Below are 25,250 nucleotides of genomic sequence, written 5' to 3'. Positions count from 1 at the left end.
TAGTTCGACAACCAAGTCGTATTTTTTACCTCACTTTATTTCCACATTACTTTCTCACCTTACTTTATTTCCACATTACTTTCTCACCTTACTTTATTTCCACATTACTTTCTCACCTTACTTTACTTCCACATTACTTTCTCACCTTACTTTACTTACATATTACTTTCTCACCTTACTTTATTTCCACATTACTTTCTCACTTTACTTTATTTCCACATTACTTTCTCTTTCTTTACCTTTATTTCCCATTACTTTTCAATCTTTACTTTATTTCCACATTACTTTCTACCTTTACCTTTATTTCCACATTATTTTTTCACCTTACTTTACTTCCACATTACTTTCTTTCACCTTTTATTATTTTTCTTACATTACTTTATTTCCTATTATTACTTTCTTTCTACCTTTTATTTTATTTCATTTATTTCTTTACTTTTACACCTTATTTTATTTTACATTACTTTTCACCTTATTTTATTTCCACATTATTTTTATTTACCTTTATTTTATTTCCATATTATTTCTTTCACCTTATTTTATTTATTTTATTATTTTCTTTCATTTTATTTTATTTCCATATTATTTTCACCTTTACTTTATTTCATTATTACTTTTCAATTTTATTTATTTTCCACATTACTTTCTAATTTTATTTATTTACATTATTTTCATATTTTTCTTTACCATTATTTCTACATTATTTCCATACTTTCTTACCTTATTTTATTTCTTATACATTACTTTCACCTTTACTTTATTTCCACATTATTTCTCAATCTTTTATTTCATTTCACATTATTTCTCACCTTATTTTTATTTCTCTATTATTTCTTTAATTTTATTTTATTTCTCTACATTATTTTCACCTTATATTTTATTTCCATATTATTTTCACCTTTATTTTATTTATATTATTTTCACCTTTGTTTTATTTCTACATTATTTTTCACACTTACCTTTATTTCCACATATTTTTTCACTTACCTTACTTTATTTCCATATTACTTTTCACCTTATTTTATTTCTACATTACTTTTTTTAATTTTTTTTACTTCCTATTATTATTTTCACCTTTATTTTATTTTATACATTATTTTCACCTTATTTTATTTCATTTATTTTTTCACCTTATTTTATTTCATATATATTTCTTTCACCTTATACTTTATTTCCACATTACATTTTCACCTTTTACTTTATTTACATTATTATTTCAATTTTATTTTATTTACATTATTTTCTTTACCTTATTTTATTTCCACATTATTTCTTTTCTTATCTTTTATTTTATTTCCATTTCCATTTCTTTCTTTACTTTTATTTATTTATATTACTTTTCTAATTTATTTTATTTCCTCATTATTTTTTCACCTTATTTTATCTTCCTATATTATTTTCAATCATTTTTTATTTCATATTTTTTCATTTTACCTTTTATTTCCATATATTTTTCATTTTATTTCTATTTTTTATTATTATTTTCACCTTACTTTATTTCCATATTACATTTCTTTCTACCTTACTTTATTTACATTACTTTTTCACCTTTATTTATTTATTTCCACATTATTTTCTCTATTTATTTTACTTCATTATTTTCTCACTTTTACTTTATTCTTACATTTCTTTCACCTTACTTTATTTCCATATTACTTTCTCACCCTACCTTATTTCCATATTACTTTCTCACCTTGCCTTATTTCCACATTACTTTCTCACCCTACCTTATTTCCATATTACTTTCTCACCTTACCTTATTTCCATATTACTTTCTTACTTTACCTTATTTCCATATTACTTTCTCACCTTACTTTCCAACATTCCCAATATCAGGTTCACATCTGAACTTGATATTTAGACCTCTAGTCTTTGTACTCGGGAGTTCTCGCTTTTTGCGCTTATTTTGTGACAGAGTGCGGTGACCTTAGCTTCTAAAGTCACGTGGCAATCAGTTAAGTAACAGATGATAGTAAATATTGACTAATTTTTGAAGCCAAGGCACCACAGCGTTATAACAGATGGCACTTTGACGATGCTGTACTGTACAAAGTTGACTAAGTGTGTGTTGTCAGATAAGTCGATGTAGACGTTTTCTTTGGTTTGTCTTAGGTTCAAATCCTATAATTTCAGAATTATTCCTATTTAGCTTGTGGGAATCTTCTTTATTATGATGGGTTATTGAAGAGAAAGATTTGTGATAAAAAGTAAAGTAGAGTGAAGGAAACAGAGAGAGATTGTGATTATGTAAAAATAGAGAATCTGGGTGAAGGAGAAAGAGAACGAAGGAGAGGAATAGGAGAAAACAGAGGACCAGTCTTTACAAGTAAACTAAAATAGTCTGTCAAACAATAAGAGTGATATTACATCTCAAACACGTTATTAATCTGGGCGAACCAAATGAGATATTATTGGGTTTATGGCTCCGAATGTCGCAAACAATGAGAGTACCTAATTTACCAAATAAGATTTATAAGTAATTCAGTAAGAACTCTACACTTTATTTGCTATAGCCATAACAGGGTGAATTTCTAGTTTTGATCTAAGTTGATGTACATTTAATTAACTGTATTCATGATTGGGTGGATTTCTAGTTTTGATCTAAGTTGATGTACATTTAATTAGTTATACCCATGATTGGTGGATTTCTAATTTTGATCTAAGCTGAAGTACATTTAATTAGCTATACCCATGATTGGGTGGATTTCTAGTTTTGATCTAAGTTGGCAGTCTGTTCTGATTGGAAGTAAGAATTGGTTATGCCATATAAATAGAATAACTGAAATGTCAATTATATATAGCAAGTAAATTATTTAGGCTAAAAACAACTCGTCTACATGTACGTTTGATAAGTAATCAATATGTTTGTTTGTGAAAACAAACCCAAAGAGTGTTTTCCCTAACAGTTCCCCTGGTGGTTCAGCAGTAACTTTACTGACTTACAATGCTGAAATCTGAGGCTCAATTCCACGATGATGGACAGAGCGAATATAGCCTATTGCTTAGCTTTGTGCCATAAAACAAGAAGTCGTTCCTAGTTTGGGCTCATAAGTTAGAGAGAAGGCAGATAGTCAACAGCCCCTAAGTCATTGGTTCCCAAACCTTTTGCTCATGGGAGGCCGTGTGATGGGATAGCGAGGTGGGCGGAAAAAATATCATATTTATCAAGCACCTGAATGGTTCGGTTGAAATACATTTTCAAAGAGGTGGAGTTGTGTAGATTCGGAATGTTTGAAGTCGGCATTACGAAAGTTCTGGAACCTATGACGTTCTATCTGGATAGAGAAATATAGTTACACAAATTCTTTTAAAACGACATATTTATTAGATAGTCAGAAAAACAAAATGATAAAAAAGTTGTGGGGAAACCAGTTTTCTTCACACATTTTCCTTTAAATTAAAACAAATTACGAACGCATTACGCTATATAAGATGACTGTCAAATCATAAGTCATTCACAACTACATGAATAGGAAGAAGAAACAGCATAGAAACTAATATTGTAGTCTCTTATAATGTTTCTGTAAACTAATATTGTAGTCTCTTATAATGTTTCTGTAAACTAATATTGTAGTCTCTTATAATGTTTCTGTAAACTAATATTGTAGTCTCTTGTAATGTTTCTGTAAACTAATATTGTAGTCTCTTATAATGTTTCTGTAAACTAATATTGTAGTCTCTTATAATGTTTCTGTAAACTAATATTGTAGTCTCTTATAATGTTTCTGTAAACTAATATTGTAGTCTCTTATAATGTTTCTGTAAACTAATATTGTAGTCTCTTATAATGTTTCTGTAAACTAATATTCTAGTCTCTTATAATGTTTCTGTAAACCAATATTATAGTCTCTTATAATGTTTCTGTAAACTAATATTGTAGTCTCTTATAATGTTTCTGTAAACTAATATTGTAGTCTCTTATAATGTTTCTGTAAACTAATATTGTAGCCTCTTATAATGTTTCTGTAAAGTAATATTGTAGCCTCTTATAATGTTTCTGTAAAGTAATATTGTAGCCTCTTATAATGTTTCTGTAAACTAATAATGTAGTCTCTTATAATGTTTCTGTAAACTAATATTGTAGTCTCTTATAATGTTTCTGTAAACTAATATTGTAGTCTCTTATAATGTTTCTGTAAACTAATATTGTAGTCTCTTATAATGTTTCTGTAAACTAATATTGTAGTCTCTTATAATGTTTCTGTAAACTAATATTGTAGTCTCTTATAATGTTTCTGTAAATTAATATTGTAGTCTCTTATAATGTTTCTGTAAACTAATATTGTAGTCTCTTATAATGTTTCTGTAAACCAATATTATAGTCTCTTATAATGTTTCTGTAAACTAATATTGTAGTCTCTTATAATGTTTCTGTAAACTAATATTCTAGTCTCTTATAATGTTTCTGTAAACCAATATTATAGTCTCTTATAATGTTTCTGTAAACTAATATTGTAGTCTCTTATAATGTTTCTGTAAACTAATATTGTAGTCTCTTATAATGTTTCTGTAAACTAATATTGTAGCCTCTTATAATGTTTCTGTAAAGTAATATTGTAGCCTCTTATAATGTTTCTGTAAAGTAATATTGTAGCCTCTTATTATGTTTCTGTAAACTAATAATGTAGTCTCTTATAATGTTTCTGTAAACTAATATTGTAGTCTCTTATAATGTTTCTGTAAACTAATATTGTAGTCTCTTATAATGTTTCTGTAAACTAATATTGTAGTCTCTTATAATGTTTCTGTAAACTAATATTGTAGTCTCTTATAATGTTTCTGTAAATTAATATTGTAGTCTCTTATAATGTTTCTGTAAACTAATATTGTAGTCTCTTATAATGTTTCTGTAAACCAATATTATAGTCTCTTATAATGTTTCTGTAAACTAATATTGTAGTCTCTTATAATGTTTCTGTAAACTAATATTGTAGACTCTTATAATGTTTCTGTAAACTAATATTGTAGCCTCTTATAATGTTTCTGTAAAGTAATATTGTAGTCTCTTATAATGTTTCTGTAAACTAATATTGTAGTCTCTTATAATGTTTCTGTAAACTAATATTGTAGTCTCTTATAATGTTTCTGTAAACTAATATTGTAGTCTCTTATAATGTTTCTGTAAACTAATATTATAGTCTCTTATAATGTTTCTGTAAACTAATATTGTAGTCTCTTATAATGTTTCTGTAAACTAATATTGTAGTCTCTTATAATGTTTCTGTAAACTAATATTGTAGTCTCTTATAATGTTTCTGTAAACTAATATTGTAGTCTCTTATAATGTTTCTGTAAACTAATATTGTAGTCTCTTATAATGTTTCTGTAAACTAATATTATAGTCTCTTATAATGTTTCTGGCAATTTCTTGTTCTCCACACCGTTTTATGTTTCGTGTTCAAGGAAGGCGTCAGTTCATTTTTACTGTCAACGAGTTAATGACAATTCCAAGTAATAATAACAGTTTTATGACTTGTACAAACACGAGATATTGGAAGCTTCAGTTTTGATTTGCTGTACAAACTTACTGTCTTATAACTCTTCAACGATAAACTCGATTCCGTCAAGATTTAATAAAGTACTCACACTGTGTTATATCACTTAGCTTCAGTGTTAGTGGTAGTTTTAAAACTGTAAGGAGTGTTGATTTACATTGAAATTTCATCAATACTTCTTGTTCCTTATATTTTCTGCCAAGAGAGTTTGTTTGTTTGTTTTTGAATTTTGCGCAAAGCTACTCGAGGGCTATTTGCACTAGCCGTTCCTAATTTAGCAGTGTAAGGCTAGAGGGAAGGCAGCTAGTCATCACCACCCACCGCCAACTCTTGGGCTACTCTTTTACCAACGAATAGTGCGTTTGACCGTCACATTATAACACCTTCACGGCTGAAAGGGCGAGTATCTTTGGTGCGACCGGATTCGAACCGAGACCCTTGATTACGAGTCGAACGCCTTAATACGCTTGGCCGTGCCGGGCCCTGCCAAGAGAGAGGAATCTCTTGAAATAGCGCGGAAAATTTGGTTTTTCGTTTTATTTCTTGTTAAGCACAAAGCTGCACAATGGGCTATCCGTGTTCTGCCCACCACGGCTGTCAAAACCCGGTTTTTTGGCGTAATAACTATATAAAATTAGAGTTGAGTCGTTGCGGGGATAAAACGGAAATCCAATGTTCATAATTAAAAACTCGTAATTTTTACGTATGGAAATTACAATATGAAGAGAACGTTGGAACTTTGTAAACATAAGACATTATAATAACCATATAAACATAACACATTATAATAACTGTATAAACATAAGACATTATAATAACTGTATAAACATAACACATTATAATAACTGTATAAACATAACACATTATAATAACTGTATAAACATAACATATTGTAATAACTGTATAAACATAACACATTATAATAACTGTATAAACATAACATATTATAATAACTGTATAAACATAACACATTATAATAACTGTATAAACATATGTTTAAATTGTTATTTGATGAAGGTAAATTTTGCCCTTTTCTTTTTTAAATATGTTGAAGATTTTTTTTATATCGTAACTATGAACCAAAAAAGTTGATCAATAATACCAAAGGTCAGTCATGGCGTCTATTAATATTTTTATATTGTAACTACAGAACACAAAGAGTGTTATTAAATAACACCAGAGGACAGTCATGTCATCTGACTTTCAAGTCTGTTGAATATTTTTATATTTGAGCTACAAAACACGGAAAATGTTATTAAATAACACCGGAGATCAGTCATGTAATCATAGTTTTAAATTTGTTGAATGATTTATATACATTGTAGCTGCAAAAAACAAACAGTGTTATTAAATAACACCAGGAGAACCATCACGTTACCACATACGCAAATGTCAGTGGTGCATAAACGTGAAAGGACGGTCGTGGCCTCGTGATTAGCGTGCTCAGGAAGTAATGCCAAAAGTCCATAATACTCCACACTTTGGGGCCGTATGTGTACTGTTGGGCTCAGAATCGAATCCAACTACTAATAAACCAACAGTAGCTCAAGAGATGGCGGTGAGAACTGTTGACAAGCTGCTTGTCACTAATAAATTATTTTAATACTCGAGACGATTACGTGTAAATAAGTCTGTGTTCTAAATACTCAAATAAACGACGTAATAGAGACAGCGTACCCCGCTGGTATAGCGGTAAGTCTACGGATTTACAACGCTAAAATCAGGGATTAGATTCCACTCGGTGGACTCAGCAGATAACCTGATGTGGCTTTGCTTCTAGAAAACACACACACACGTGTGATAGGTTAAAGAGTTTCAAACTGTAAAGTTAGGGCTGGTTTTTGAAATTTTACTTTTATTATTAGTTTCTTTGTAATATCGAACTTCTAGACTTTATTGGCATTACTATAATTACTTATAGTCCTGTGAACAGTGTTCGTGAGTACTATAACAAAATTTTCTATAAACGATCAAAATTATCTCAAAGTCTTGAAGGAAAGTTGCTTTACAATTTAAACTTGCTTTGAAATGACCAGTCGATCATATAATAAAGTATATAAGAATGATTTGGTTTTGGTTTATTTTAAATTTTCGCGCAATGCGACACGAGGGCGATCTGCGCTAACCGTCCCTAATTTAGGAGTGTAAGATTAGAGGGAAGGAAGCCCCGCCAACTCTTGGGCTATTCTTTACCAACAAATAGTGGGATTGACCGTAAAATAATAACGCTCCCACGGCTGAAAGGACGAGCATGTGTGGTGCGACAGAGATTTGAACCTGCGATCCTCAGATTACGAGTCTAGTTTTAAGAATGTTCATATTCAACCAGAAATTTTCGTTTGAACATCTAATATTCGAATACTTCAAAACACAACGTTACTCTCTTATTACAAATTAGTAGATGTATCTTCTATAATAAAGTGGTTTACATTCTATTGGACAATAACTTTATCCACTTTCCTTGACAAAAACTGAAAATAGCATTACCATATTGTCAGTGTAAGTGTTAGATATCAGAGCAACCTCATTGCAAATTGTTACTTTTGGAATCCCAGTCATGAAAAACCGATCTTTCTAGGCGTCGTTGGTTGGTAGAAATAAATTACTTGTTTCTGCTATTCAGAATCTTTTTCAGATTTGAAATCCATAAAGTATATGATGAAACAAACATTGTAGGTGATCAAAGGTGACCAACAGCCACAAACACCACAGTTTCCTTTTTTTCTACGTCTATGTTCTTGGCATTTTACACATTTTACGTTTTTTGGATTGTATTATTGGATTAAGGTTACGTAGTCTAATGTCTCCAATTAGTGTTTCTACTCTGACGTTTTTTCCCTAAATTTGGGAAAATTTGCGACCAGGTATTTTAAACATAAAATGCTATACATTAGCTGCAATTGACACCAATCGAGAAAACACGTGCCTAGAAAGAACGTTCGCTGGGTCTGAAGAAAAAAACACAACAGGCTTAGAAAGATCTTTCACTGGTTCTGGAAAGGAAGAAATGTCAGTTCTGCTTAAAAAAACAATAGTGTTATGTCAGTATGTAAAAACTCCATGTGATTAAACAAAAACGTCAGTATGTAAAACCTCCATCTGATTAAACATAAACGTCAGTGTGTAGAAACACCATGTGATTAAACCTAAACGTCAGTACGTAGAAACTTCATGTGATTAAACATAAACGTCAGTGTGTAGAAACACCATGTGATTAAACATAAACGTCAGTATATAGAAACTCCATGTGATTAAACATAAACATCAGTATATATAAACTCCAAGTGATTAAACATAAACATCAGTATGTAGAAACTCCATCTGATTAAACATAAACATCAGTATGTAGAAACTCCATGTGATTAAACATAAATGTCAGTATGTAGAAACTCCATGTGATTAAACATAAACGTCAGTATATATAAACTCCAAGTGATTAAACATAAACATCAGTATGTAGAAACTCCATCTGATTAAACATAAATGTCAGTAGGTAAAAACTCCATGTGATTAAACATAAACGTCAGTATGTAGAAACACCATCTGATTAAACATAAACGTCAGTATGTAGAAACTCCATGTGATTAAACCTAAACGTCAGTACGTAGAAACTTCATGTGATTAAACATAAACGTCAGTGTGTAGAAACACCATGTGATTAAACCTAAACGTCAGTACGTAGAAACTTCATGTGATTAAACATAAACGTCAGTGTGTAGAAACACCATGTGATTAAACCTAAATGTCAGTACGTAGAAACTTCATGTGATTAAACATAAACGTCAGTGTGTAGAAACTTCATGTGATTAAACATAAACGTCAGTGTGTAGAAACACCATGTGATTAAACATAAACGTCAGTATATAGAAACTCCATGTGATTAAACATAAACATCAGTATATATAAACTCCAAGTGATTAAACATAAACATCAGTATGTAGAAACTCCATCTGATTAAACATAAACATCAGTATGAAGAAACTCCATGTGATTAAACATAAATGTCAGTATGTAGAAACTCCATGTGATTAAACATAAACGTCAGTATATATAAACTCCAAGTGATTAAACATAAACATCAGTATGTAGAAACTCCATCTGATTAAACATAAATGTCAGTATGTAGAAACTCCATGTGATTAAACATAAACGTCAGTATGTAGAAACTCCATGTGATTAAACATAAACATCAGTATGTAGAAACACCATGTGATTAAACATAAACATCAGTATGTAGAAACTCCATGTGATTAAACATAAACATCTGGAATGAAATTTGAAACTAAAAATACGGTGAATTTGATAGTTGTGTATACACGACGAAAATTCACCAAAAACTCTATACGTTATGTCTGTAATATTTAAAATCGTTAGGCTTACAGAATGTTCAGTTTCGAATTATAGATTTTCCATTATTTCAGCTTGAAAGCCGATTAGTCTGATTTGTTCGTAAAGATTCTCAGTAAAAAGTTGTTGTTTTTTTATTGTAGTACAAATCGTTGCAATTGTTTCTCTCCTGGAGGTTGGATCTTTCGGAATCTGTTTAGTAACAGCTAAGTAGTACAATATTCTTTAGATCCGGTATGGCCAGGTGGTTACTACGGCACTCGACTCGTAATCCAAGGGTTCGAGTCCCCGTCACACCAAACATGCTCGCCCTTTCAGCCGTGGGGGCGTTATAATGTTACGGTCAATCCCAGTATTTGTTGGTAAAAGAGTAGCCCAAGGGATGGCGGTGGGTGGTGATGACTAGCTGCCTTCCCTCTAGTCTTACTCTGTTAAATTAGGGACGGCTAACGCAGATAGCTCTCCTGCAGGTTTGCGCGAAATTTGAAAACAAACAAACAAACAATCTTTAATCACAATTACGAACGTTTTCCTTCATCAGTTTGTTTAAGCTTACTGGTCTTCGCGACTTACATCAGTTTGTTTAAGCTTACTGGTCTTCGCGACTTACACTGTTAAGATTTTATGTCCTCGTTATTCAAGATGTATGATTTTATTTATTCGTAAGTTTCGTCGAATGATTTTATTTCTTATTAGTTATGTTATAGTATTCTATTTCTTCGTGAATTATGTTGTATCAGTTTTATTTGTTCTTGAGGTGCATTGTAAGATTTTATTTCTTGACCGTAAAATGTTGAGCTGCTAACATAAGTCATTACTGTATCAAACTTTTCATCAGTGTATATTATCTCTCTAACTTTCTCACTTCCATGTTTTCACAGAACCAACCAGCTCACTGTTTAGACTTATTTTTAGACACACACTAAAGCACGTGTGATATTCTATGATTACTTATAACTCGTTTTTCACTTTTTTTTTCTAAATTTCGGGCAAAGCTACACACGAGAGATATCTGTGCTAGCCGCCCCTAATTTAACAGTGTAAAACTAGAGAGAAGGCAGCTAGTCATCCCCACCCATTGCCAACTCTTGGGCTACTCTTTTACCAACGAATAGTGGGATTGACCGTAAAATAATAACGCTCCCACGGCTGAAAGGACGAGCATGTGTGGTGCGACAGAGATTTGAACCTGCGATCCTCAGATTACGAGTCTAGTTTTAAGAATGTTCATATTCAACCAGAAATTTTCGTTTGAACATCTAATATTCGAATACTTCAAAACACAACGTTACTCTCTTATTACAAATTAGTAGATGTATCTTCTATAATAAAGTGGTTTACGTTCTATTGGACAATAACTTTATCCACTTTCCTTGACAAAAACTGAAAATAGCATTACCATATTGTCAGTGTAAGTGTTAGATATCAGAGCAACCTCATTGCAAATTGTTACTTTTGGAATCCCAGTCATGAAAGACCGATCTTTCTAGGCGTCGTTGGTTGGTAGAAATAAATTACTTGTTTCTGCTATTCAGAATCTTTTTCAGATTTGAAATCCATAAAGTATATGATGAAACAAACATTGTAGGTGATCAAAGGTGACCAACAGCCACAAACACCACAGTTTCCTTTTTTTCTACGTCTATGTTCTTGGCATTTTACACATTTTACGTTTTTTGGATTGTATTATTGGATTAAGGTTACGTAGTCTAATGTCTCCAATTAGTGTTTCTACTCTGACGTTTTTTCCCTAAATTTGGGAAAATTTGCGACCAGGTATTTTAAACATAAAATGCTATACATTAGCTGCAATTGACACCAATCGAGAAAACACGTGCCTAGAAAGAACGTTCGCTGGGTCTGAAGAAAAAACACAACAGGCTTAGAAAGTTCTTTCACTGGTTCTGGAAAGGAAGAAATGTCAGTTCTGCTTAAAAAAACAATAGTGTTATGTCAGTATGTAAAAACTCCATGTGATTAAACAAAAACGTCAGTATGTAAAACCTCCATCTGATTAAACATAAACGTCAGTGTGTAGAAACACCATGTGATTAAACATAAACGTCAGTATATAGAAACTTCATGTGATTAAACATAAACGTCAGTGTGTAGAAACACCATGTGATTAAACATAAACGTCAGTATATAGAAACTCCATGTGATTAAACATAAACATCAGTATATATAAACTCCAAGTGATTAAACATAAACATCAGTATGTAGAAACTCCATCTGATTAAACATAAACATCAGTATGTAGAAACTCCATGTGATTAAACATAAATGTCAGTATGTAGAAACTCCATGTGATTAAACATAAACGTCAGTATATATAAACTCCAAGTGATTAAACATAAACATCAGTATGTAGAAACTCCATCTGATTAAACATAAATGTCAGTATGTAGAAACTCCATGAGATTAAACATAAACGTCAGTAGGTAGAAACTCCATGTGATTAAACATAAACGTCAGTATGTAGAAACACCATCTGATTAAACATAAACGTCAGTATGTAGAAACTCCATGTGATTAAACCTAAACGTCAGTACGTAGAAACTTCATGTGATTAAACATAAACGTCAGTGTGTAGAAACACCATGTGATTAAACCTAAACGTCAGTACGTAGAAACTTCATGTGATTAAACATAAACGTCAGTGTGTAGAAACACCATGTGATTAAACCTAAATGTCAGTACGTAGAAACTTCATGTGATTAAACATAAACGTCAGTGTGTAGAAACTTCATGTGATTAAACATAAACGTCAGTGTGTAGAAACACCATGTGATTAAACATAAACGTCAGTATATAGAAACTCCATGTGATTAAACATAAACATCAGTATATATAAACTCCAAGTGATTAAACATAAACATCAGTATGTAGAAACTCCATCTGATTAAACATAAACATCAGTATGAAGAAACTCCATGTGATTAAACATAAATGTCAGTATGTAGAAACTCCATGTGATTAAACATAAACGTCAGTATATATAAACTCCAAGTGATTAAACATAAACATCAGTATGTAGAAACTCCATCTGATTAAACATAAATGTCAGTATGTAGAAACTCCATGTGATTAAACATAAACGTCAGTATGTAGAAACTCCATGTGATTAAACATAAACATCAGTATGTAGAAACTCCATGTGATTAAACATAAACGTTAGTGTGTAGAAACACCATGTGATTAAACATAAACATCAGTATGTAGAAACTCCATGTGATTAAACATAAACGTCAGTATGTAGAAACTCCATGTGATTAAACATAAACGTCAGTATGTAGAAACACCATGTGATTAAACATAAACGTCAGTATGTAGAAACACCATGTGATTAAACATAAACGTTAGTATGTAGAAACTCCATGTGATTAAACATAAACATCTGGAATGAAATTTGAAACTAAAAATACGGTGAATTTGATAGTTGTGTATACACGACGAAAATTCACCAAAAACTCTATACGTTATGTCTGTAATATTTAAAATCGTTAGGCTTACAGAATGTTCAGTTTCGAATTATAGATTTTCCATTATTTCAGCTTGAAAGCCGATTAGTCTGATTTGTTCGTAAAGATTCTCAGTAAAAAGTTGTTGTTTTTTTATTGTAGTACAAATCGTTGCAATTGTTTCTCTCCTGGAGGTTGGATCTTTCGGAATCTGTTTAGTAACAGCTAAGTAGTACAATATTCTTTAGATCCGGTATGGCCAGGTGGTTACTACGGCACTCGACTCGTAATCCAAGGGTTCGAGTCCCCGTCACACCAAACATGCTCGCCCTTTCAGCCGTGGGGACGTTATAATGTTACGGTCAATCCCAGTATTTGTTGGTAAAAGAGTAGCCCAAGGGATGGCGGTGGGTGGTGATGACTAGCTGCCTTCCCTCTAGTCTTACTCTGTTAAATTAGGGACGGCTAACGCAGATAGCTCTCCTGCAGGTTTGCGCGAAATTTGAAAACAAACAAACAAACAATCTTTAATCACAATTACGAACGTTTTCCTTCATCAGTTTGTTTAAGCTTACTGGTCTTCGCGACTTACATCAGTTTGTTTAAACTTACTGGTCTTCGCGACTTACATCAGTTTGTTTAAGCTTACTGGTCTTCGCGACTTACACTGTTAAGATTTTATGTCCTCGTTATTCAAGATGTATGATTTTATTTATTCGTAAGTTTCGTCGAATGATTTTATTTCTTATTAGTTATGTTATAGTATTCTATTTCTTCGTGAATTACGTTGTATCAGTTTTATTTGTTCTTGAGGTGCATTGTAAGATTTTATTTCTTGACCGTAAAATGTTGAGCTGCTAACATAAGTCATTACTGTATCAAACTTTTCATCAGTGTATATTATCTCTCTAACTTTCTCACTTCCATGTTTTCACAGAACCAACCAGCTCACTGTTTAGACTTATTTTTAGACACACACTAAAGCACGTGTGATATTCTATGATTACTTATAACTCGTTTTTCACTTTTTTTTTCTAAATTTCGGGCAAAGCTACACACGAGAGATATCTGTGCTAGCCGCCCCTAATTTAACAGTGTAAAACTAGAGAGAAGGCAGCTAGTCATCCCCACCCATTGCCAACTCTTGGGCTACTCTTTTACCAACGAATAGTGGGATTGACCGTAACTTATAACGCCCCCACGGCTGAAAGGGCGAGCATGTTTGGTGCGGCGGGGATGCGAACTCGAGACCCTCAGATTACGAGTCGCACGCCTTAACCAACCTGGTGGCCATGCCGGGCAAAGTCATTTTTCACTTTTTCTCTTTTTATATAAACGTATTTTTTAATTTAATTTTATAAATTGAAAATTTTTTAAAGATGGTTACATTTCAAGTGAAATGATTGTTCATGGATTTACGTCCAAGCTTTCAAGATTAATGTGTAATATTTATGATTTTCAACTCAATTAAAAGATTATTGATTCTGTTACGTATTTAACTCGCAGCACATTTACGTAACATATTTCTGAAGTTTAGAACAAAGGTTACACATTATGTGTCACACATGATCCTAGGGCAGTAAAACCAGTTGAACGGTTGTTTGTTGTTTTGAATTAAGTACAAAGCTACACAATGGGCTATCTGTGCTCTGCCCAACACGGGCATCGAAACCCGGATTTTAGCGTTGTAAGTCCGCAGATATACCGCTGAGCCACTGGGGGTTACAACTGAACGGATCAAGTTCAATTTCGGGCTATTTATAATTTCAAATACTTAGATAACTGATATTTAGAATTAACTGAGCCACTGGGGGCCACAATTGAACGGATCAAGAAATTTCAAAATATGAAAAACGCGTTGAACACAAGTCCATTTATTAATGCTATTTTCTCATTTGATTAGTAAATACAAATATATATATATATTATCAGGCCTATTTTTACAAGAGTTTCCATGGTATCTATAGAATGGTGTTGGTTTAACTTACCATAATTAATTTTTGACTAATGTTACCATTATGTTACGTTTCCTCTCATTCAAATAGTTTAAATACATAAAATATAGCTAAAAACCAGAATTTCACAAATATTCATTTATAATTTTAAATACTTAGATAACTGATATTTAGAATTAACTTTCAAGGAATCCGATTTTTATTTCTGTATGTGATAAGAACTAAGTAATTCTATGCACTTAAGCCTAAACGTAAAAGTAAAATATACAGTAACTTGAACAGTTTATATTTTTTTTGTAAAACCACTGAATAAAGAATGTTTTTAGCAGTTCGAAACAAAGGTTTTGAATAGTCACAGAGCTCGGTAAGTTTATTAACCGAATTACTCGCAAAGTTACTCGAGGACTATCTGCGCTAGTCGTCCCTAATTTGAAAGTGATGCATCAGACGGAAGGCAGATGACCAACAACACTCCCCGACAATTCCTGGGCTATTCTTTCACCAACAAATAGTGGGACTGACTGTCACATTATAGAGCCTCCACGGCTGATAGGGCGAGCATGTTCGGTAACAGGAACAAGAGTCTGCAATCTGCAGATTGTGAGTAGAACGCCTTAAGCATCAGGCCATGCGAGGCCTATAGCCAGTGGCACAGCAGAATGTCTGCGGACTTATAACGCTAGAATCCGGGTTTCGATACCTGCGGCGAGCAGAGCAAGGATACTTCATTGCGTAGCATCGTGCTTAATTGCAAATAAACAAAATTTTGGCCCGGCTTAGCCAGGTGGTTAAGACGCTCGACTCGTTATGCGAGGGTCGCGGGTTCAAATCCCCGTCACGCCAAACATGCTCGCCCTTTCAGCCGTAGGAGCGTTACCCCACTATTCGTTGACAAAAGAGTAGCCCAAGAGTTGGTGGTGGGTGGTGATGACTAGCTGCCTTCCTTCTAGTCTTACACTGCAAAAGTAGGGACGGCCAGCGCAGATAGCCCTCGTGTAGCTTTGCGCGAAATACAAAAAGAAACCAAACTAACTAAAACCTCAATAAGTGGTTTACTATTATCAAAGCTAAGGCAGAAATCTTACTATTCACAAAATACCCAGAACATTTAGTATTATTTAATTTTCGAGAAAAAAAAAACATTAAATGTTATAAGTTTTAACGATAGCATACTCACGAATCCAGTGAACAATTAAATGGCCTATATAGTTAAACCTATATTGATCCAACATTATAAAGTGATATTCTGCGAGGAAATATTTCCTGTTGAGGTAAGATTACTGGTGAAACATATCAGTATACCACAAAAATATATCTGGATATATTTATTGTTTTTTTATTGCTCACAGGTTAATCACAACAAGGCTTAGCAGGATTGCTATAAGACTTACAAAGTAGGGTTAGCTATATGTGATGACGAGAAAACCCACTTGTAGAGAAAAACATATATTTAAAAACGGCTGGTATGGGTAGAGAAAACACTATGTAGAGGAGCGAACAACGTTTCGACCTTCTTCGGTCATGGGCAAGTTCACAAAAAAAGAAAGAGGTAATTGACCGATAACTGACCACATGTTTGAAGGCGGTTGTGTAATTTAAAAAATCACGAAACCATATACTGCTGCATACCATATATTACCGACATCAGCAGAAAAATAACCAACATTTGGGAAAAACTAGTAACAAAATATGACATTCCAGTTAATACCAAATTTATTCAAAAACCAGGCACAAAACTGAGGTCTATACTATGTAAAAACTACACTGACAAACACCACACCAACATTATTTATAAAATACAATGTGACAACTGCCACGACTTCTATATTGGAGAAACAAGTAGAAAAATGGAAACCAGATTCAAAGAACATAAAAAGTCACCTTCACACGTTTTATAACACTGCAAGTCAAATAAACACAACATAACCATAGAAATAATCAGTGATGACGAGAAACCCACTTGTTGAGATTTATATAAAACATTTAGTGAAAACACTTTTACAGAAGAAGAACAACGTTTCGACCTTCTATGTAAAGGTGTTTTCTCAGCCCAAACGAGCCGTTTTTGCATATAAATAACCATAGAAAACACTCAAATACTAAATAAAGAAACAAACATAAACAAACGCAAAATTAAAGAAGCCTCACTTATACAGGGTGTTCAGAAAGTCACTGTACAGTTTTGTAATCATATGTCTATTCAGTCTATTTCAAGCCAGCAACTGATAGCAGTGTTTACAAACAAAATAAGAAGGATCTAGGCCTGTATTGATGCCAACGGGGGTCACTTTCAACATTGTTTATAATTGTCATTCATATTTACCTCCTGTATTCTATATTGAAATATGGCTGTTAATAAATATATAAGTGCACAGTGACTTTCCGAATACCCTGTGCAATAACTCAAGCCGAAAATAAACCAATACAAAGGAACACCTTTACACTTATATTAATAAATATAATCCAACATCTAAGCACGCCCTCTACATTCATACACTCAATTACACAACCGTATTCAAATATGTGGTCAGCTATCTGTCGTTACCTCTTTCTTTCTTTGTGAACCTGACGAGGACCAAAAAAGGTCGAAACGTTGTTCGCTCCTCTACATAGAGATTTCTCTATCCATACCAGCCGTTTTTACATATATATGGACCCGTTCTCAAACCACCAGTACTGATGGCCAGAGACGTGAACAGCGTATTTTCAACGAGTCCCCTGCTGGGATAGCGGTAAGTCTACAATTTTTAAACGCTAAAATCAGGGGTTCGACTCCCCTCGGTGGATACAGCAGATAGCATGATGTGACTTTGCTATAAAAAAGCATACACACACAGACACACACACATTTTTAACTATTTCAAGAGTGCCGCAAGATTTTGAAATACGACCACCAGATGGACCTCAGAGGCAAGGGGTAAAAAATGGTTTTCATAATTTTGGTCTTTTTGTTAGATAACAAGCGTGTTGCGATCCTCTAACCCAACACCACAAAACAGCTCTTCTTTAGTTGTGTTTGTTCGTTTTTGAATTTCACTCAAAGCAACAAGAAGGCTTTGGCGCTAGCCTCCCTAATTTTACAGTGTAAGACTAGAGGGAAGGCAGCTAGTCATCACCACCCACCGCTTACTCTTGGGATACTCTTTTGTAAACGAATGATGGAATTGGCCGTCACATTATGACGCTCGCGTGGCTGAAAGGGCGAGCATATTTGGTGTTAAGGGGATTCGAACCTGCGACCCTGGGAAAGGAGTACCGATAGGAGAAAACAAAAGAAGGATAAAAATATCATTCTAAGCATCCAATGTTATGATAATATGAAAAATAAAACATAACTTTTAAACAGTGAACAATAAAAAACAATTATTACCCTGTTAACAATAAAATGTAACTCTTAAACAGTGAACAATAAAAAGCAATTATTACCCTGTTAACAATAAAATGTAACTCTTAAACAGTGAACAATAAGAAACAAATTTTACCCTGTTAACAATAAAACGTAACTCTTAAACAATGAACAATGATAAATAATTCTCACTCTGTTGACAATAAAACATAACTCTTAAACAGTGAACAATAAGAAACAATTCTTACCCAGTTAACAATAAAACATAACTTTTAAACAGTGAACAATATGAAACAATTCTTACCCAGTTAACAATATAACATAACTTTTAAACAGTGAACAATATGAAACAATTCTTACCCAGTTAACAATAAAACACAACTCTTAAACAGTGAACAATAAGAAACAATTCTTACATTGTTAACAATAAAACACAACTCTTAAACAGTGAACAATAAGAATCAATTCTTACCCAGTTAACAATAAAACACAACTCTTAAACAGTGAACAATAAGAAACAATTCTTACCCAGTTAACAATAAAACATAACTCTTAAACAGTGAACAATAAGAAACAATTCTTATCCAGTTAACAACAAAACATAACTCTAAAATCAAGGGTTCGATTTCTATCGATGGACTCAGCAAATAGCCCGATGTGGCTTTGCTATAAGAAATAAACATACACACACACATACACACGATTCAGTATTTAGAATCTCAGGTGTTTTAAACAGATGTTAAAAGTTCCCTTTAAATAAACCCCAAGCACGAAGATAGATGTGTAAAGATGATCAAAGGTTAGAGTTGTTGATTTCAAGCGTACAGACAGAACATTCAGTACGTTATATCTGTTTGTTAACAGACGAATATCAATATTTATTAAATGTGTATAAAATGCTTTTATCAGTAAGGTGTTTTATGGCACATCTGTGAAGTTCCTTTTTATAACCGGCATGGCCAGGTGGTTAAGACATTCGACCTCTTAATCTGAGGGTTGCGGGTTCAGAACACCGTCGCATCACACATGTTCGCCCTTTCAGGCGGGAGCGTTATAATGTAACGGTCAATCACACTATTCGTTGGTAAAAGAGTAGCACAAGATTTGGTGGTGGGTGGTGATGACTAGCTGCCTTCCCTCTAAGCTTACACTGCTAAATTAGGGACAGTTAGCGCAGATAGCTCTTGTGTAGCTTTGCTCAAAATTAAACAAAATAAATAAATAAACAACTTTTCAACTAACGCCATGGTCGTTATAGTAACAATGAAGAGAAAGGTGTACCGCATTATTCACATGTATTTTGGAACACCAATGTTGACGTGTCACAGGAGCTTTGAAACTTGGCAATTTATATTTCATTTTAAAGACAGGCGAATTTGAATAATAGTACTGATAGTAAAAAATAGGTCATAATATTAAACTTTCATATTTTATTTCGTTTACATTAAATTGCGACCCACGTGTACAAGCGTAATTTCCACGAACTTAATTAAAGCAACGAATTAAAGGTAACTTGTAGGACTGCGATATACACAAAACCGAACCAGTTTTTGTAGCATTTAAACTGTTGTTACAAATTACTTATATCAAAACAAAATAAAGTTTATAATGTGTTATTCAAACACGACAGAGAGACTAAGTGGCCATCATTGAACGTTTGAGTTCCTCAAAGTTCTAAAAATCGAAAAAATCAAATATTTGTAATCGACTTGTTTTAAACCACAAACAGCAGAGGATTCTAGATTGTTTAACTGATTCTGCAAACATTTTAAAATCTCATTGCAGATCAAACTGTATATTTATATGTTTGTACAGTTTTTGTTTACGTTCGTGCAATGTTGACAAAACATTTCCGCTAGATAGCGCTGTTGTTATGAAAGTATACTTAAAGTAAATCTGACTTTTAGATTGTTCTGCGAGAGAAATTTCTTTTGCCTTTCATTTTATCGTAAGGATATTTTCTTTAAATATTCTCTCCTGGTTCGGAGTGTATGTGTGTGCGTTATCGAGTGGTTCTTTGTGAGGTAAAGTTTCACTATAATTCTAGTAAGATAAGCTATTTCAGTTATTATTTCGTTTCTTATATTAATCGTGTTTTATTACTACTTTTAGAATCACCCGTTTTTGTATATACGTTAGATGCGAGTAAAGCAAATTTCCCAATTTCTCACTAGGCTGCGCTACCGCTGAAACTCTGGGGTAATGAAGCCCTCTAGTGGTGAACCTACTTTCATTTAGTAGCTGATGCGTTTGAAAGCAAACTCGTGAACCTGTGAATTTAAAAAAGAAATTTCCTATCTGTAATGGAGTTAATGGACTGTTAATTTTCGCGTTAAACTAATCTGTGATTACTTCAATTAACAATACTCCCCCCTCGCGTACAGTGCTTGTGTGTATATATATATTTACATGTAAGCGTAGATTGTCGATCAAAACCAAAGGGGAAAAAAAATTCATATTAAACTTGACTAATGTTTCGAAACGATCTTTGTGATGAGATACACTTCACACTGCATAGGATAAAAATAATTTTTGATGGAAAGCACTTGAAGTGTAATAATTTGTAGCGATAAAGCCATATAGATTTCCTAATTATGGAATGGAACAACACAAGTGCACAGTAAATTAAGACACCCAAACTCAAAGCGTAACTTTGTTTAGCACAAGTCTTTCAGACCACATGTCTTGGAGCCTAAAAAACAAACAGCTTACCGACAAACTCGGAAGCCGTATGGTCTACTTAAGAGAACCGGTGAAGTGGAGAAACACATAAGCTGATTATTAAGCACATTTTGAGAAGCCCCGGCATGGCCGGGTGGTTAAGACATTCGACCTCTTAATCTGAGGGTGCGGGTCGAACCCCGTCGCACCATACATGCTTGTCCTTTCAATCGTAGAAGCGTTATAATGTTACGGTCTATCCCACTATTCGTTGGTAAAAGAGTAGCCCAAGAGTTGGTGGTGGATGATGAAGACTAGCTGCCTTCCCTTTTTCATTGCTAAATTAGGGACGGCTAGTGCAGATAGCCCTCATGTAGCTTTGCGCGAAATTAAGAAAGAAACAAATATCTTCAGACTATTATTATTTATATAACACTAAACTAAAGAAAAAGAACTGCTTCAGTTTGTTTCAAAGGACCTAGTTTTCTTACATCAGTTCTCCTTATGATTGTACTGTCTGTAATATTAAACTAAAGAAGACAGTACTTAAGGTGGTTGTTAAATGGTTATCGTACAACAGTGCTCCTTGTGATTGTACTGGTCTGTGATATTAAACTAAAGAAGACAGTACTTAAGGTAGTTGTTAAATGGTTATCGTACAACAGTGCTCCTTGTGATTGTACTGTCTGTAATATTAAACTAAAGAAGACAGTACTTAAGGTAGTTGTTAAAGGGTTATCGCACATCAGTTCTTTTTGTGATTGTACTGTCTGTAATATTAAACTAAAGAAGACAGTACTTAAGGTAGTTGTTAAATGATTATCGTACATCAGTTCTCCTTGTGATTGTACTGTCTGTGATATTAAACTAAAGAAGACAGTACTTAAGGTAGTTGTTAAAGGGTTATCGCACATCAGTTCTCCTTGTGATTGTACTGTCTGTGATATTAAACTAAAGAAGACAGTACTTAAGGTAGTTGTTAAAGGGTTATCGCACATCAGTTCTCCTTGTGATTGTACTGTCTGTGATATTAAACTAAAGAAGACAGTACTTAAGGTAGTTGTTAAATGGTTATCGTACAACAGTGCTCCTTGTGATTGTACTGTCTGTAATATTAAACTAAATAAGACAGTACTTAAGGTGGTTGTTAAATGGTTATCGCACATCAGTTCTCCTTGTGATTGTACTGTCTGTAATATTAAACTAAAGAAGACAGTACTTAAGGTAGTTGTTAAAGGGTTATCGTACAACAATTATCCTTGTAAAAAAATATAAAAAGTTTAAAATTTCCTGGTTTTATAATACAAATCATAATCGTTTTACTGATATAATCACAAACCCTATCCAAGAAGGCTGAATGAAGTGTTCAAATGAAGTAGTAGCCACCTGACGGTGTAACTAGTAACTATCAAGTCTAAAAAAAAAATTAAAACGTAATTGTAGATTTTGAAAGTCATTTGTGAGTTTTTACACCTTGTTACGTCTCCACAAATATTGTGAGATTACTATAAGTTGCGAAGACTTTTGTTAAAGTTTTTTATTTTAACATCAAGTATGAAACAATTCAACTGATCATTTGTAATCTGATTGGCTGACTAAAACTGTCTTCAAATTTGAATATTTCTTTTATTATATCAGTTACGAAGAACAATAATCATGTCCTTAGTTTAGAACAAATCTCCCCCCCGCTTCCAATGTATGAGTTTTGAACAATAATGTTTCAGTTCTCAGATAAAAGTATAACCCCCTCTTATCAGACATGAACAACAATATTTATATAATCATGGTTGGATTTCAGAACAAACTTAAGTCTGTTAATGTAATAATCAACTTCATCCTCCAAAAGTAAATTACACTGTTGAAGTACATCTAGTGTATTACTCTGATGAAGAATACCTAGTGTATTAAACTGATGAAGTACATCTAGTGTATTACACTAATGAAGAACACCTAGTGTATTACACTGTTAAAATACACCTAGTGTATTACACTGATGAAGTACACCTAGTGTATTACACTGTTAAAATACACCTAGTGTATTACACTGTTAAAATACACCTAGTGTATTACACTAATGAAGAAAACCTAGTGTATTACACTGTTAAAATACACCTAGTGTATTACACTGATGAAGTACACCTAGTCTTATAGCCAGAAATAGGCTACAACCCCTTGGTAACTTTGTTTCGCCGTACACTTGGAAAGCGAGAAGCCTTTCGTTTCGATTGAATTTATGTCCGGCTTGAAGCTGTATTTGTTAACCGGCTGTCGACTTGATAAGTGCTCCCACCCTCTGTGGATCACAGCAACACTAGAACTAGTTACATTAAGGTTTAACTTGTCAAGAACCAGCGCCCTCTCTGAAATAGATTACTGAATAACCAACCTCGCTGTTTCACTCCTTTAATTGCATTATGTAAAATATAACCCAGAAACGTTGCCCGAAAAGTTTGATTCAGAGATTTATATAGATGTACGTGAAGAAGCTTCCAGACGTTACTGTTTAAATAACCCCATACTTCTCTGAATTTATTTTAATAGTTATTAGCATAAAGTAAATTACTTTCGAGACTTTGCATTTCCAGTTCTTTATCTCATTCATTATTCGAATCACTTTTTGATTTTAAAAGTTTGTTGTTATACGTTTGAAACTTTTTAAATGATTTGGCTTATATACTTTTTCCATCATAGTTACTGTTAGGGAATATATGTATGTGTATATATATATATAAACCAGATCGTTGAGTTTGTTTGTTTGTTTGGTTTGAATTTCGCACGAAGCTAGCCGTCCCTAATTTAGCAATTTAAGACTAGAGAGAAGGCAACTAGTCATCACCACCCACCTCCAACTCTTGGGTTACTCTTTTACCAACAAATAGTGGGACTAACCGTCACATTATAACACTTCTAAGGGCGAGAATGTTTGTTCTGACGGTGATGCGAACCCGAGACCCTCGGATTACGAGTCGAGTGCCTTAATCACCTAGCTATGCCGAGCCATTATTTTAAGTGTGTGGTGGATTTACCCTCTTAACAACATTAATTTGATGTCATAAATTCTGATCTCTGTTACTGGTTCGCCTTAATGCAAGTTAATTAATGCTAGAATATCTGTTCAAGTTTTCCCGAGCTCGTGAAGAAGTGGGCCTGAGAGACCCTTTAATAACTTCAACAGCCTGATATGCTACGATCATCAATTGTCACGTCAGTAATTGATCAAGACGAAATGAGGTCACAATCGGATTATGAGAAATTAATATCCAGATATTTCCGGTTTGAGGTTGGAAGGTAACTTCTCTTTAACATTAGGAAACGTATGCTGCTTTACAATCGATTTTTCTCATTTCATTTTTATTAAAATTTGTCTGAAGATTTCTTTATTTGTTGTTAAGCACAAAGCTATCTGTAGTGTGCCTATCACGGGTATCGAAACCTAGTCTTATAAGCCTTCAGACTTACCTCTGAGCCACTTGGGAGTTTGTCTTAAAAAATAGAAAGATTAGGCGAGAATAGAATATGCGACCATGTTTACCGAAATCCTCAGTTCCCACGCTATTCTGTTCACCGAAATTCTCAGTTTCCACGCTATTCTGTTTACCGAAATCCTCAGTTTCCACGCTATTCTTTTTACCGAAATCCTCAGTTCCCACGCTATTCAATAAAATATTCTCAGTTCCCACGTTATCCAGCAAAACTCCCGGTTTACAAGTTACTGACCAAACCAACACTGTCAGTTCCCGCGCTATTCTACAAAACAAACCTTTCAGTTTCGACAATATTCATCTAGCCCAGATGTAAGGTTATATTTTAGGACGGTGAGACAACAGAAAAGTTACGGTATTACAATTTTAAAATCCGGGGTTCGATTCCCTACATTAGATAAATAACATAAAACGGATTATTTGCTACAAAAAGATAAACAGTTCTCACGCTATTCAACAAATCAAAATATAGTTCCAAAGCACTGGAATTAATTTTATAAGCT

Source organism: Tachypleus tridentatus, chromosome 5 (assembly GCF_004210375.1).
Source record: "Tachypleus tridentatus isolate NWPU-2018 chromosome 5, ASM421037v1, whole genome shotgun sequence".
NCBI classification, from domain to species: domain Eukaryota; kingdom Metazoa; phylum Arthropoda; class Merostomata; order Xiphosura; family Limulidae; genus Tachypleus; species Tachypleus tridentatus.
Note: the sequence above shows the minus strand (reverse complement) of the source record.